Source organism: Rana temporaria, chromosome 5, assembly GCF_905171775.1.
Source record: "Rana temporaria chromosome 5, aRanTem1.1, whole genome shotgun sequence".
Taxonomy (NCBI): Eukaryota; Metazoa; Chordata; class Amphibia; order Anura; family Ranidae; genus Rana; species Rana temporaria.
The window spans coordinates 375,729,497-375,745,589 of record NC_053493.1 but is presented as its reverse complement, the minus strand read 5'-3'; positions in this window follow the sequence as shown (position 1 = coordinate 375,745,589).

Below are 16,093 nucleotides of genomic sequence, written 5' to 3'. Positions count from 1 at the left end.
TGTCATTTTGTATAGGGAGCTGGTAAGCAGACTTTTGGACTACTTTTTCCAGTATTTACATGATGAAAGGAATAATGGAATCTGAGCTACCAAGTTGCAGATGGAGAGGATTTTCCTTTATACGCTAACCCCTTATATTTTGCTGAATACTTGAACTAGGACAGTGGCTCACAATATATTAAAACAAGAATATGGCTAGTAACCCTGAAGCTTGCATCCTAAAAACAAAGTAACACTGACAGCTCTCATATTTCTGCACTAAAAGACTCCCCGGCTATTCTGATGATGCATTCGTTCTACTCTGATGCATTCTGTATTTCAACCACAAGAGGACAGTGTTTGATTACAGTTTCAGGTTTATCCAATACGCAATTCCAGTTCAAAAGCATCAAGTGCAGTAACACTGGGGAATCAATTCACTTTACTCAAGTTATATACTGCTTGAATACTTGGCAACAACACTTGGTTCCCATACACCTTACACTGTTTTATTTAAAGCTGAAGTTTAGGTATGGCAATTTTTTACATACAACTGGTCATGCTTGTGCCAATGTAAGTATGTACAGTATGTGCCGTACCTGTGCGATCCCTGCGGAAGCTGGAAATCTTTGTAGTAAACATTGAAATCCCAGTGATCTCCACTAGCTTCTGGGTCCTGTGATGAGTGGCTGCCTTGCTGTGAACACAGGAGGTTCTTTATTATGCACAAGCACCATTCAACAGTTTTCTCAATAAAGGCAAAGCATTCCATGATTGGATGAAATTGAGAGGCAGGGCAGTGAAATCAAGATCTAAAGTGAATTTTAGTGCAAACAGATACAATACAATACCCATTGTTTGTTAAAATATAAAGTTGTGTTGAGTAAATAGATACCAAACATGCCAAGTCTTAAAATTCATCAGTTAAAGCAGGGGTCTCCAAACTTTCTATACAAGGGGCCAGTTTACTGTCCTTCAGGGACAGTAAGGGGCCGGACTATGGGAGTGGAAAAAGTCCCAATGTCAGCAGGAAAAATCAATGCCCCATCTTTGGTTTGAGGGGGAGGATTCTTGCCCCATCATTGGAAGGATTCTTGCCCCATCTTTGGTGTCATTGGGAGAAATTGTACCCCATCATTGGTAGGATTCGTGTCCCATCATTCGTGTCATTGGGAGGATTCCTGACCCATCTTTAGTGTCATTGGGAGGATTCTTGCCCCATATTTGTTGTCATTGGAAGGAGTTATGCCCCATAATTGGCGTAATTGGGTGAAATTGTGCCCCATCATTTGTAGGATTATTGCCCCATCTTTTGTGTCATTGGGAGGATTTTTGCCCCATCTCTGGTGTCATTGGGCCCAATTGTTGATGTCATTGGGAGAAACTGTGCCCCATCATTGGTGTCATTGAGAGGATTCTTGCCCCATCATTGGTGTCATTGGGCCCAATAGTTGGTATGTCCCATCATTGGTGTCGTTGGGAGGATTTTTAAAGAAGGCGCTCAAAGCTCTGTCAGAAAAAATTGAAAGTCAGCAGCTACAAATGCTGTGGCTGATAACTTTTAATATAAGGACATTTACCTGCCCACGAATCCAGTGGTGTCCACATCCAAGCTGATTTTTCATTTGGCTCTCAGGCGCTGTCTCCACCATTTCTTGTAAGGGAAAACAGCAGTGAAGCCTTCCAACTTCATAGCTGGTTCCCTACTGCGCTGCACTTTGTGAATGGAACAGCGGCGGAAGGAGGAGGGGGTCAGATGGGTCAGAACAAGATACCTGCTCCCCCCTAAAAGGTGCCAAATGTATCAGCAGAGGGAGGGAGGAGGCAGACAAGTAGAGCTTTTCCTTTTGGGTGGAGCTCTGCTTTAACCCAATCATTGGTGTCATTGGGAGAATTCTTGTCCTATCATTGGTGTCATTGGGAGGATTGTTGCCGCCCCATCATTGGTGTCATTAGGTCATTGGGAGGAATTGCGCCTCCTCAGTGGTGTTAGTGGAGGGGGAAATGATGCCCCATTGTTGGTATCAGTAGATGAAATAGGCTGCATATGGCCCCCGGGCCGCAATTTGGAGACTGCTGGTTTAAAGTTAAAGTGGAGTTCCACCCATAAATATAACATTACATCAGTAGTTTAAAAAAAATGTCATTAGTCCTTTAAGAATTTTTTTTTTTTTTTTAGATGCCTTCAAAGTGTTGTTGCTAGGCAGAATAGTTAATCTTCCCACTTCCTGCACCTAGGTGCTTAATGCTTCCTAACCTACACCGCACAGACTCCTGGGAATGTAGTGGGTGTAACTTTCCAGGAGTCTGTGCACTCCCCAGTCTCAAAGAATCATGTGACTTGGACAGTACAGGTGCTGAAACCTGATCTGAAACCTATTACACTGCTTGTGCAGCACAGAGGGTATTTTATGGCTGATTTAAGACACGGGTCAAAACCGACCCGTTAGCTTTCTGTTACTATCCATGATGTTAACATAAGAGGAGGGTTATAGAGCAAAAAATAAAAACCGCAGAGGTGATCAAATACCACCAAAAGAAAGTTATATTTGTGGGAAAAAAAAGATGCAAATTTTGTTTGGGTACAGCGTGGAATGACCGTGCAATTGTCAGGTAAAGCGACGCAGTGCCTAATTGTAAAAAGTGCTCTGGTCAGGAAGGGGGTAAAATCTTCCGGGGCTGAAGTGGTTAAACATATATTAGGGATGGAGGTTTGCCACTGCTATGATTATGTTGTGTCAGGTCACATTATTATATTACAGTAGAGTTCTTTCCCAAACTAAGTGTAATTCAGTTAAGGTTTCCTCCTTCTTTCGGTAATCAAAGGTCCATGGGTTAAATATTAATTATATGAATTAGGTTTATAGAAGAAAATTGCTGGACATTTACACACAAAGCACAATCAAAATAACTTTGTCTGCATGACATAAATTTGGCTAACAGGTAAATACAGTAATCTGCATTTGTAGAAATAATGGCTTTGTTGCGTTAATGTAACTGAACTGTTGGCTCGCCATTAAATATTTCATTTTTATGGGAGGTAATAAAGGATTTCTAGTAATCCTTGGGTTACGTAGGGCTATTTATTTTTCTACTTAGTCTGCAATATATACATCTCCGGAGATACTGAGTCAGTTCCAGCAAACACATGTGTATACACCATGAAACATAAAAAATACATTAGGATGAACGCGACATTTTCAGTAATAGCTTTAAACAGTGATGTCTGCGAATCAGAAAGGAATTCTATGTGAAAATCTTGGTAGTTTCCATTCCTCTGGAAATGATTTTGTAACCATTAAAATGACTAAATGTAATTAGTCACTGAAATAACATTATTGATATTAAAATGTTGTTATTGTTTTATAAAACATGCACGGTTCAACAGTCTCAAAAAGAGCTCCACTATACTCTGTGACAAGTTGGGGATTTCGTAGTTTATTGGTTGTGCCAAAAAGTGAGTTTACTCCATGTCAGAAGTACGTTTTAAGCCCTGTAGACACGACCGAGAATCCCGTCTAATAAAAACCATCGGTTTTCTCGACGGGATTCCTGGCAAGAAAATTTTCTTGCCAAGCCCTGTGTACAGACGCACATTCAAAAGAACCACCGTTTTTTTAATGGCAAGAACGCGGTGACGTCATCGACTACGACGAGCATGCGCTCGTCACATTCTATGCCGTTGCCGCCATCTTGCTTCACCCTACCTATGCCTTGGAAGCTACCACGCATGCGCCAAAGTCTCATCGAGCATGCGCAGGTTTCCATGGAGGCAGGTAAGCATACACACGCTTGGGTTTCTCGGCAGGAAAACACTGCCGAGAATCCCAACAAGAAAATAGAGAGCAGGTTCTCTATATTTCTTTTTAAGATTACCATACATACGAACGGTTTTCGTGACGAAAAGCTCTGCCAGCAGTTTTCTTGCCTGTTTCTTGCGCAAAAAAACGGTCGCGTGTACGAGGCTTTAGGGCTTTTTTTTAGCACTTTCATTTAAAAGGAACACAAAAGTTCACAAAGATGTCTTCCCATGCTGGGGGTTCTGACCATTAACCCCCCTGGCGGTATTCCCGAGTCTGGCTCGGGGTAAGATTTTTATACCAAGAGCGGTATCCCCGAGCCAGACTTGGGCTCGCCTCGCTGCAGCCAGAGACAAAGTTACTTACCTTGTCCCTGGATCCTGCGATGCCTCCCCGCTGTGTGAGCGAGCGGGACCTCGCTCGATTCACGCAGTTTTCCCGTGTGCCGCCGATCTCCGTTCCCTGCGACGTTATGACGCACGGGGGTGGAGAACGGTGCCAAATTCAAAAAAGTATACTGTAATATTATAGATTACAGTACTGTATGTAAAAAAAACACACCCCCTTGTCCCTAGTGGTCTGCCCGGTGCCCTACATGTACTTTTGTATAATAAAAACTGTTCTTTCTGCCTGCAAACTGTAGATTGTCCATAGCAACCAAAAGTGTCCCTTTATGTCAAAAATGGTTTTAGAGCAGCTAGAAAACAGAGATAATAAATTAAAATCACTTGCAAAATTGTGTGATAGCGATTTGTGGGGAAATTCGTCATAAAAAAATAAAAGTAATGACAGCGACAATTCTGCAACTGAGCAAATTTCAGTGATTTTGAGTTGATTACATTATTGAATAATTTTTATTATAATTATATTATTATTTGTTATAATTATTTATTATATTATAATTTATAATTTTGTTTTTCAAACTTTTTTATACCCGGGATGTCTACTAGACTCTTGTTTGGTCAGATTTAAGTGAGTTATTCCTAAGAATTACAGGCCTACAATTTAAAACGCCAAATTTCCTTGCAAAATAATGGTACCGCTTTCAGCACCTAAAATCTGAAACAATCATACCGCCAGGGAGGTTAATATGATAAGGAAAAACAACATTCAGCCTCGTAGCTCTCTTCACAGCTTTACTGATCAACTTAGTAGTTTTGGCCTTCCTAACCATCAAACACATCCAGTGCCCTTGCACACACACTGTACCTGTGTCTTTTCTGCAGCCTACCAGCTCCTCCATCTGCCCAAGACTGCCTGTCTCTCTCTTATGACGCGTACACACGATCGGAAATTCCGACAAGAAAACCGTGGATTTTTATCTGATGGAATTTTGGCTCAAACTTGTGTTACATACACACGGTCACACAAATGTCTGAAATTCCAACCATCAAGAACGCGGTGACGTATAACACTACAATGAGCCGAGAAAAATTAAGTTGATTCAGAGCATGCGTGTTTTTTTGTGCGTCAGAATTGCATACAGACGATCAGAATTTCCGACAAGAACTTTTCCCGTCAGAAAATTTGAGAACCAGCTATCACATTTTTGCTGTCGGAAAATCCGACAGAAAAAGTCAGATGGGGCCTACACATGGTCGGAATTTTCCACCAAAAGCTTACATCGAACATTTCTTGTCAGAAATTACGACGATGTGTACACGGCATTAGGCTCGTACCTCAATCTGTCCTGGACAATATGGTGCGATGTGCACCTCTCACGGCTCCCTTGCAATCACTAACCCTCTAGGGCAGGTGGGGCATTCACCTGTACTTCTGATTCTAAGATGAATGCTGCATTTAGTGTGCCTGCTTCTAAGAAAACCTGGCCCAGACCACCATATTAAACAGTGCCAAGGGCTCGCCCTGCCAAAACTCTATTAATAATGAAAATGGCAAGGTTATATATATTTTTTCATTTCAGTGCACACAGAGCTCAAATATCCATGAATACGTGCACAGATTTAAAAAAAAATTCCACATCACTTCATCGTGACATAGTTGACCTAGCTGAACCATAAAACAAGACCTTGGCTTCCACAGTGCAATACCAGTCCTTAGATGTGGTGGCTGCTGGAGATGTTCAAATCGGCCCGGGTTCGCTTCACAAAATTTGCTTAAAGCTCACATAACTTGCGTGAATCCCAGCCGCACACCAAACATGTCAGAATATTCTTAATGTCCTCGAGAAATTGTGTTTTGCTACAGGCATAAACCCTCCTCTCCAAACAGGCAGCATCATGAGCAGGCTCCCCATGGTCATGAACGGCTCCACATCTAACATTCCAGGCTTCAGAAACAAAGGGGAAAAATAGGCGAAAAATAGGCACTCATCATAAAAGCCAATGTAAGTGATGTACTGTAAGTATAGTACCCTCCTAGATGGGTGCTAGGATTAGGTAAATTTAGTTCTGGCTCACTGTATCCAGTGGAGTTGCAGTTCATTGTTAGGCAAATGTAGCCAGTGTGGCTGTGTTGATTGTTCTGGCCAGTTCTATGTTTCAGTGACTGCAGCTTTGACTGTCTCCCCCTGGATGTTCCAGAAATGTTCTGAAAGTCAGTGGGCAGGAAGAGTCAAATCAGCAGCTGAATAATCATACAATCCTGGCCAATCCCTGGGGAGAGATGCTCAGATGGTGACTGGGAGTCTGTATAAATACTCTGGGGCAGAAGGCAGCTGGGTCTTTTCCCTGGGAAGGAGATAGCAGCCTAGAGGGGCTGCTAGTCCCCTTGTCCCTTTGGCTTAGTCATGGAGACCCCATTGCAGCCTATGGGGGATGAATCTTTTTATTCAATTCTGTTCATTTGTAGGACTAATAAGCAAGCTACTGTCAAGCAAAAGGCATAGTAAGCCAGGTACTGCCATTGGAGACATTTACAGATGCCAAAATTATAAATTTGTTTTTTTAAAGATTAATAAAGTTAAATTAAAAATCTTTTCCTAAACAGAATTGAAAGGTCTACCTTAAAGGGCCACTACATACTGACAACATGGCTGCTTTGAGACCACCTTTTTATAGAAAGGGGCATTCCATTACACATTGTTCCTTATTTCCAGAGGTGAACCAATTTGTCAAATCTTGCTTGAAGGTTACAAACTTTACACAAACCATATTTGCACCTTCCAGGGATTTACTGCAAACCCAGGGTAGCAGTGAATCTGAGCTTCTTCCCTAGTGGCTGCATTTGTTTTTCTCTTTTTTTGAGAATAAGAACATTTTCAACACATACAGAAAATATTGGGAAGGATTTATTAAAACTGGAGAATGCAAAATCTGGTGCAGCTTTGCATGGTAGCCAATCAGCTTCAAACTTCAGCTTGTTCAATCAAGCTTTGACAATAAAACCTGGAAGCTGATTGGTTTCAATGAAGAGTTGCACCATATTTTGCACTTAGTAAATCAACCCTACTGTGTCCTTGTCTGTCTGAGCTAATCATAAAGTGTACACACTTAGAATATTCCTATCACTGTGCACCTAGAAGAATCGTTTTATACTCAGAAGAATTATCACACACACATATATATATATATATATATATATATATATATACACATTATATTATTTGGATTGGATACTAGTGTGGACTTTTGTATTTATTGTTTATTATTGAGTTTCACTTAGGAATTTGCGCTGATCACAATTTATTTATATTTATATTTATGTTAGGGCATTTGTAACACTATTGATTTTAGAAGCATTTTCAATATATTTATTTATTTAATTGATATATTTGCACATTTAGTTCACTTAATGGTGCGAGAGATCACACTTTAAATAAATACACTGTGCACTTTGAAAGTGCAGATGTTCCATAGCTTAGTAAATAAGGCTTCACGCTGAAAAAAATACCTAATCGCAAGCAAGGAATATTAAAAAAGAAACATTTTTGCTTGCACGTGATTGGAGGATGAAAGTCATTAGAGCTTACCCTCATTTACTAAGCTCAGGGGCAACAGTTCACAGGCTATTTGCCTTTAGTAAATCCACCCCTTAGCTTCTTTCTGTAGCGCTTCCAGGATGGATCAGAGCGATTCTGATTGGTCAGCACAGAGTATCACTTCGATCCGTCCTGGAAGAGCTGTACAAAGAAGAGGGAGAAGAGCAGGTATTTCAAACCCCTGGACCGCTACACTGAATGCATGGGAACTAACAACTCATCACCCACAGAGGCAGGGATGGACTGGCCATCGGGACTACCAGGAGTTTCCCGGTGGGCCGATGGCTCAGTGGGCCGGTTTCATTGACAGTATGTCAGATTAATGGCTGCGCGAGTGTACTGCCCATGGCTAGGTATCGAGCTTCGGAAAGAGCCGGTGCCCTTCGGCTCTTTCCGCCCCCGCTCGGCTCTTTCAGAACAATGCACACATCTTCGGCCACCTCCGGCCAACACTCGTCCTTTTCCGCCCCCGCTCAGAACTGCACACATCTTCAGCCACCTCCGGCCCACATTTGTCATTTTCCGTCACCGCTTGACTTTCCCCGCCCCCCTCCTCTCTGACAGCTCTTCAACTTCGTCCACTCCAGCAACACTCGTCTATCTCCAGCGGCCCACGCGCGCTGTGGTAACGGTCGCTCTAAGTTTAAATGAGTCGGAGCCGCCCGTGTGACGTGCCGACAGGCAGAGGGGTCCCCAGAGCAAACAAGGGAGGCCTCAGGATGACGGTGCTGCAGGAACCCGTCCAGGTAATCGGCCGGCCCGACACAGCCATTGAATACTGTAAAGGATGTGGCGCTAACTAAGAAAAAAAAAAAACATTTTGGTGAAAAAAATTATTCAAACAATATGCAAAATCCAACATAGCTAAAAGTTAATCAAAAGTGTTAATTAATATTGAAATGTACATAAAAATATTTTCAGCAAAAAAACATATATAAACCATGCTTATTAAAACCATTATACCCAAACTACGTATGTCCATGGTATTAAAGTGCAAAAAGAGTGCAAAAAAGTTGTTTATATATGAATTTTTTGCTGAAAATATTGTTATGCACTTATTTTTTGCACATTTTAATATTAATTCATACTTTTGATGAACTTTTAGCTACGTTGGATTTTGCATATTGTTTGAATCATTATTTGCACCAAATGGATTGTTTATGTTATTTTAGTTAGCGCCACATCCTTTGCTATACAGTATATTCAATTTATCTGTGGGTTTGTGGTAACCTGTTTGATGTTGCTCATTAGTTGTTTATTTTAAAATATATAATGCAAAGCCAGGCTTCAGGCTTGGTCCTAGGGGGCAGGTGACTGCTGACAGGGGCTTACCCCTTCACCCGGTCTTCCTTCTGAGTTTGCATGCTCCTGCTGTGTAATTAGCTGGGTCGTGATGATGTCACTATCGTGCAAGTGCACAGGATACTGTTTTTACCGTATTTGCCGGCGTATAAGGCGACCAGGCGTATAAGACGACCCCCTAATTTTACAATTTTTTACGATTTTTTTGCCTGTACTAACCGTATGAGACGACCCCCATTCCGATGCTTCGTATTTCTTTCTTCTGGAGCCATATTCTTCTTCATTCTGGCTGGAGATGGAGCCAATCACAGCGAGCGATGTATTCTATTAATGAATACAAAGCCTGCTTGGATTGGCAGAGGCTGTAACATCATCAGCCCACGCCTCTCTGACTCTCAAAGCCAATCCGAGCAGCCTACTGTAGGCACTCGGATTGGCAGAGGTTGTTACCCCAATCCGAGCAGGCTCTGTATTAATTTGAATACATCGCTCACCGGGATTGGCTAAGCAGTATATACTGTATGTAGCCAAAGCTACATACAGTATTACCACACATCCAGCAGGCATCCGAGCAGCTGACCCGGCGTATAAGACGACCCCTGCCTTTTGGACAGTTTTTTTAAGTGTAAAAGGTAGTCTTATACGCCAGCAAATACAGTATGTATGTTTGCAAAATTAGAGCGGGCCGGTCTGGATGAAGTCCAGGGCCACTTTTTTGTCCCAGTCCAGCCCTGCACAGAGGTAAGTACAGCCAGGACCAGGGGGTGGTGGGAAGGGTGTACAGTGTTAGTTCACCTTTTTATTTTATCGGAAAAGAAGAACTAACCCTTGAAATAGCTGTTAAAAGTATTATTTTCGCAACAGGGTCACTTTAATCTTTTATATGAAACTCTAGTTTTGGAGAATGTTTGAATAAATAAAAACAGCCACCCTAAACTGCTATTAAAAGAATGTCTTGACATTTTTTACATTTCTAACCCACTGGTTTTGGCACAAGTATTTTTATATGACACCAGCTGAATTATGTTGATCCTGGATGGACTTCCCCATTTGACACAGTCAGTTCACTTCATGGGGAGATTGTCATGTCCAGGACTCCTGTATCAGCAGAAATGCCATTACAATGAAGCGGAAAATGACTCTAATGTCTACTTTCCACCCTTCTTACTGCACTACAACTATGAAACTGAATGGACACTAAGGCCAAGAGCTACAATTAATAGCAATTTATTGTGAAATCAAAGTGCATTTACATTGGCATGAACAGAACTGCTGCTCAACTTAACTTATAACAATGCGTAAAATAGCTTCTGAGGTCGGCAGGCAGCCATCTTGCTCCCAGACACACAAGGACAAATTATATTTTTCTTCCCATTATGCTTTTTCATAAAACTATTTTCCTCGGACATGGTTGCCATTTTCCACTTACTATAGGAAATTCTAGAAATGTAGATATAATGTGAATGTGTTTTGGTGAAATCCAATCTAAACCTGCATAGCAAGCATGTCAAATCCTCTCTGGAATAAAGGTATTTGTTAGGCAAGAAATAAGCTTCAATAAGCGTGATCAAATTATTAAAGAAGAATTCCAGGTATGGATATTTTATACATAGTTAAATTAGTCTAGGTTGGACCAGTGTAAACATGTATATATTATATCTGGCCAATGCCCCTGGAAGCTGCAAATCACAGAAGTAGACACCACTACTCCAGCGAACTCCACTTACGTTCAGATCCTGTGCTGAGTTGCTGCCCAATTGCATTCTGAACACAGGAGAGTAGGCTGTAGGCAGGTGCAGTCAACTTTCTCCACTGCAGGTGGCGCTCACTTGCAGCTGGAGAGGGAGTCGCGAAGAACATGGTTTCTGTATAGGAATGGCCTGCCGGTTCGCCCAGCGGTCATTTCGCGACGAACTTTGCGTGTTCGCGGTCCGCCAAACCGGCAGACATCTGGCGATGTCCGCGGCGGTCCGCAATGTTACATGGGTAAGAACTTTGACCTATGACACATCCATCAGGTGGTGCAGGACAGCCAATTGAGACATTTCAGCACATGGACATACCCCCTACCTTATAAATAGACCTGATCTGGCGGCCATCTTACATTCTGCTTTTTGTCAGTGTAGGGAGAGGGTGCTGTTTGGAGCAGGGACAGGCTGTATTCTATCAAATAGCTATCTAAAAGGTCCACAGAGTCCTTTTAAGGACTGGTATAGGTGTGCTACTTGCTGTGCAGTATATAGGTGTCTAATACATTCATATACTTTTTTTCAGTGTAGGGAGAGGTTGGCGTTTCCAGCAGGGACAGACTTTAGCGACACAAATCGCTACGTAACAGGTCCACAAAAGTCCTTTCAAGCACTGGTATAGGTGTGCTACTTGCTCTGCAGTACATGATAGTGTGTAATACATTCATATACTTTTTGTCAGTGTAGGAAGAGGTTGGCGTTTCCAGCAGGGACAGACATTAGCGACACAAATCGCTACCTAACAGGTCCACAAAAGTCCTTTCAAGCACTGGTATAGATGTGCTACTTGCTCTGCACTATATAGGTGCAATATACATTTATAATATACTTTCGAATATAGAAAGTATATTATAGTGGATTTGTATTGTGCAGCATTGTGACTGGCGGTGTATTTGGTTTCGCTGCGTTACCTCTGCTACACACATTAAAAAAAAATCCTGAAAAAAAAGTTTCAGAACTGGTGCGATAAACCAGTGGCCCCCCAAAACTACAGATTTTGTTATATACCTTCTTCCACATATACTGCGCTTCTCTAGAGACTTTTGTCACAGGGTCATTTAAAAAATGACAGGCAGAGGAAGAGGCAGGCCCTTCCGCAGGGATGGTAGGGGTAGGCCAGGAGCACCAGGCCGGAGCCAAAGTGGGAAGTGGCACAATGCTTGTTCGATTACGTCAAAGGACGCACCAGACTTGGTTGAGTGGCTCGCCACCAACACCACCACCACCACCACCATATACCCTCCGCTTGAGTCACAAGAATTATTTTCCGATCCATTAGAAGACATTTCAGATGCGCAGCCATTCTTGGCATTGGATCAGGAAGAGGAGGTAGCAACAGCCGGCACTCAGCAGTCTGACGACAGTACTCAGATCAGCCCAAGGAGGTTGGTGCCCGCTGTTGCTGCCTACTCCGAGATCTCTACTGTTAGTGATGGGGAAGGTGACGTCGATGGTGACGTGTCTACAGACGTCACATGGGTGCCCACAAGAGAGGAAGAGGAGGGGAGTTCAGGGGGAGAGATGGACCAGCAGATAGGGAGGAGAAGCAGGCCGAACTTACATTGCACAGGAGGGACAAACCAGACTCCTAATGTATCAGGAGCGAGCCATCAACCATGTACGGTATCATCTGGCGCTCCCAGGACGCTGGCCAATGGCTCCGCAGTGTGGGCTTTTTTTAATGTGGATGCAGGGGGAGGAAGAATGGAGAGGCACACACTGCAAGATGCTTGGAGTCCAGTGTGGGGTTTCCACAGTCTGTGTTGATTTGGGGAGCCATATCATCTGCTGGTGTTGGTCCACTGTGCTTCATTAAGTCCGGGGTCACCGCAGCCGTCTACCAGGTGATTGTGGAGCACTTCATGCTTCCTTCCACAGAAGAGCTCTATGGGGATGCGGACTTCATTTTCCAGCAGGACTTGGCACCTGCCCACACTGCCAAAAGCACCAAAGCCTGGTATCAGTGACGGTGGGATTACTGTGCTTGATTGGCCAGCAAACTCGCCTGACCTGAACCCCATAGAGAATCTATGGGGCATTGCCAAATGAAAGATGAGAGACATGAGACCGAACAATGCAGCGCTGAAGGCCGCTATTGAAGCATCCTGGTCTTCCATAACACCTCAGCAGTGCCACAGGCTGATGGCTTCCATGCCACGCCGTATTGAGGCAGTAATTCCTGTCAAAGGGGCCCAAACCAAGTACTGAGTACATATGCATGCTTCTACTTTTCAGAGATCCGATATTGTTCTATGTACAGTCCTTGTTTTATTTACTGCATGTAATAGTCTAATCTTCTGAGATTGTGGATTTGGGGTTTTCATGAGCTGTAAGCCACAATCATCACAATTATGACAAATCACGGCTTGAACTATCTTGCTTTGCATGTAATGAGTCTATCTCATATGTTAGTTTCACCTTTTAAGTTGCATTAGTGAAATAAATTAACTTTTGCACGATATTTGAATTTTTTGAGTATCACCTGTAGTTGTCACAACTATACTTAATGAAGAATGATTGTATTCCTCCCAGTTTCAATAAAGGTGATGAAAATAGTGAAGAGCACAGTGTGTTATGTGGACATTGCAATTTGTCTTTGACTTTGTTAACATTTTGTTAATGGTTTTCTTCTTGAGTCCCAGTATGGTACCAATTGTCTAATTTGGGTCCTCAGAATAAAACGTTGTACATTAGATTTCGATAAATATGTAACTGCATTTATTGATGTTTCTTTGTAACTGGTGGGAGTTCAGCATTACAGTCAGTTTGTGCTTTTGATTTTTTTCATGCAAGTAAATATGAACATATGGCAAGTGCATGCTAAAAGCAAACACATTTCACAAGTCCTAAAATAATGTTATTTAGATTAGAAACCCATGCTGCATTTCAGTGACCAGGCCAGCGGAGGCTGCTGTTTTGATTAGTTGAAAATCCACTATAGATTCCCTTCCAATTGGGTAAATGGTAATTAGATTTTCATTAGACAGATGCATAAATTGGAATAATATGTCAAGATGCTCCAGGCCTTAGGATACGTGTTGGAGAAAGTCTAGCCTGATAAGCTGCAGTGGGTTTTCTTAAAGCCTTAATCCTTGTACACACGATCGGGTTTTCCGATGGGAATTATGTGATGACAGGCTGTTGGCGGAAAATCCAACCCTTTGTACGCTCCATCAGAAAATTGTTGTCGGATTTTCGGCGGACAAATGTTGGATGGCAGGCTTTAAAATTTTCCGCAAACAACGGTCTGTTGTCGGATTTTCTTAGCGTGTGTACACAAGTCCGTCGGACAAAAGTCCAAAGTACAAACACGCATACTCCGAAGCAATGCTCATCAAAAACAACATTAGCAGAAGGTGCCCAAAGGGTGGTGCTAAAGAGCTAAACAATCTACGTAGTACACGTAACTACGTTTGTGTTTGTTGCCTGACAATTGTGTGTCGTTTGTATGCAAGACAAGTTTTTGGCCAGCGCCCGTGGAACAAAAGTCCTACGCTTTGTGCTGTGACAGGCGAGAGAACATTTTACACACGCTTCCTGTGCTACTCTACATGCTGCCTGGTAAACAATGTCCACCATAATGTGCCCTGTGCCCTAATGTGCTATGTGCCCTGATGTGCTATGTGCCCCATGCCCCGATGTGCTGTGCCTCAATGTGGTGTGTCCTAATGTGCTGTTATGGACCCTGATGTGATTTGCCCTGTACGTGTTGTGCCCTGATGTGCCCCGTGCCCTGATGTGCTGTGCCCTGGGCCGGTCTGGATGAAGTCCAGGGCCACATTGTTGTCCCAGTCCAGCCCTGGTGTCAGGGATCATGCAGCCTCATAGGACAGTCAAAAGAGAATGAAAACTCTTTCTACAAGCTTTAACCAGTGCTTGGCCAGACACTGATAGAAGTCACAAGAGTATTATATACTGCTGATGAGAATTGGTAATTTTTTGGCAGTGTGGGCAGGTGCCAAGTCCTGCTGGAAAATGAAGTCAGCATCCTCATAGAGCTTGTCTGTGGAAGGAAGCATGAAGTGCGCCAAAATCTCCTGGTAGACGGCTGCGGTGACCCCGGACTTAATGAAGCACAGTGGACCAACACCAGCAGATGACACGGCTCCCCAAATCAACACAGACTGTGGAAACGTCACACTGGACTTCAAGCATCTTGCAGTGTGTGCCTCTCCATTCTTCCTCCATACTCCGTCTCATTGGTTTCCAAATGAGATACAAAACTTGCTCTCATCAGAAAAGGGGACTTTGGGCCACTGAGCAACAGGCCAGGTGTGTTTTTCTTTAGCCCAGGTAAGACGTTTCTGACGTTGTTTGTTGTTCAGGAGGCTTGACAAGAGAAATATGACATTTGAAGCCCATGTCCAGGATCTGTCTGTGTGTGGTGCTCTTGATGCACTCCAGCCTCAGTCCACTCCTTGTGAAAGTCCCCAACACTTTTGAAAGGCCTTTTCCTAACAATCCTCTCCGGGCTGCGGTCATCCCTGCTGCTTGTGCACCTTTTTCTTCTACTCTTTTCCCTTCCACATAAAACTTTCTATAATGTGCTTTGATACAGCACTTTGGGAACATCCAACTTCTTTTGCAATTACCTTTTTAGGCTTTCCCTCCTTATGGAGGGTGTCAGTGATGGTTTTCTGCACAACTGTCAGGTCAGCAGTCTTTCCCATGATTGTGATTCCTATTTAACCAGGCGGAGAGACCATTTAAAGCAGGGGTGTTAAACTCAATTTCATTGTGGGCCGCATCAGCATTATGATTGCCCTCAAAAGGGTCGGTTGTATCTGTAAGATTAGATGTCCAGCACATCCCTTCCTCTTACATTAGATGTCAAGAGCCACCCCACCATCACAAGTTGAGTCCCCCACTCTCCCTTACATCACAGTTCACCCCCTTTCCTTATACTGCTGCTGGGAAGAAGCTGGATGCATTGCTTGAAAGCAGAAAGTAGGGGTCTGGAAGAGGACTGGAGCTCTCCTGCAGCTGCAGGAGAGGTGTGAAGGCCACACGAAATGGCCTGTAGGGCCAGATTTGGCCTGCACGCCTTGTGTTTGACACCTGTGATTTAAAGGCTCAGGAACCTTTTGCAGGTGTTATGGTTTAATTAGCTGATTATAGTGGGACATTTTGAGCCCAGAATATTGCACCTTTTCATAATATTAAAATTTTCTGAGATTGTGGATTTGGGGTTTTCATGAGCTGTAAGCCATATTCATCACAATTATGACAAATCACGGCTTGAACCATTTTACTTTGCATGCAATGAGTCTCTCTCATATATTAGTTTTCACCTTTTAAGTTGCATTATTGAAATAAATTAACTT